Source organism: Fulmarus glacialis, unplaced genomic scaffold (genome assembly GCF_000690835.1).
Source record: "Fulmarus glacialis isolate BGI_N327 unplaced genomic scaffold, ASM69083v1 scaffold38800, whole genome shotgun sequence".
Classification (NCBI taxonomy): domain Eukaryota; kingdom Metazoa; phylum Chordata; class Aves; order Procellariiformes; family Procellariidae; genus Fulmarus; species Fulmarus glacialis.
Genome location: NW_009186510.1, coordinates 1 through 203, shown reverse-complemented (window position 1 = coordinate 203; position 203 = coordinate 1).

Here is a 203-nt window from a genome sequence, read left to right as displayed (position 1 = left end):
CCCCAAGCCCTTGCGAGCAGCAGGTCCCGTGGGAAGCCACGGCAGGGGAGCGCGTTTGGCCTGGTGGGGGGGAAAGACAGACAGAGAGAAGAAAGACAAAGAAGGACAAAGCAAGAGACGATGAAAAGAGAGAAGATGAAAAGAGAGGGGAGGCAAAAAAAAAGAGAGGGAAGAGAAAGATAAAAAGAGAAAAAAGGGGAGGG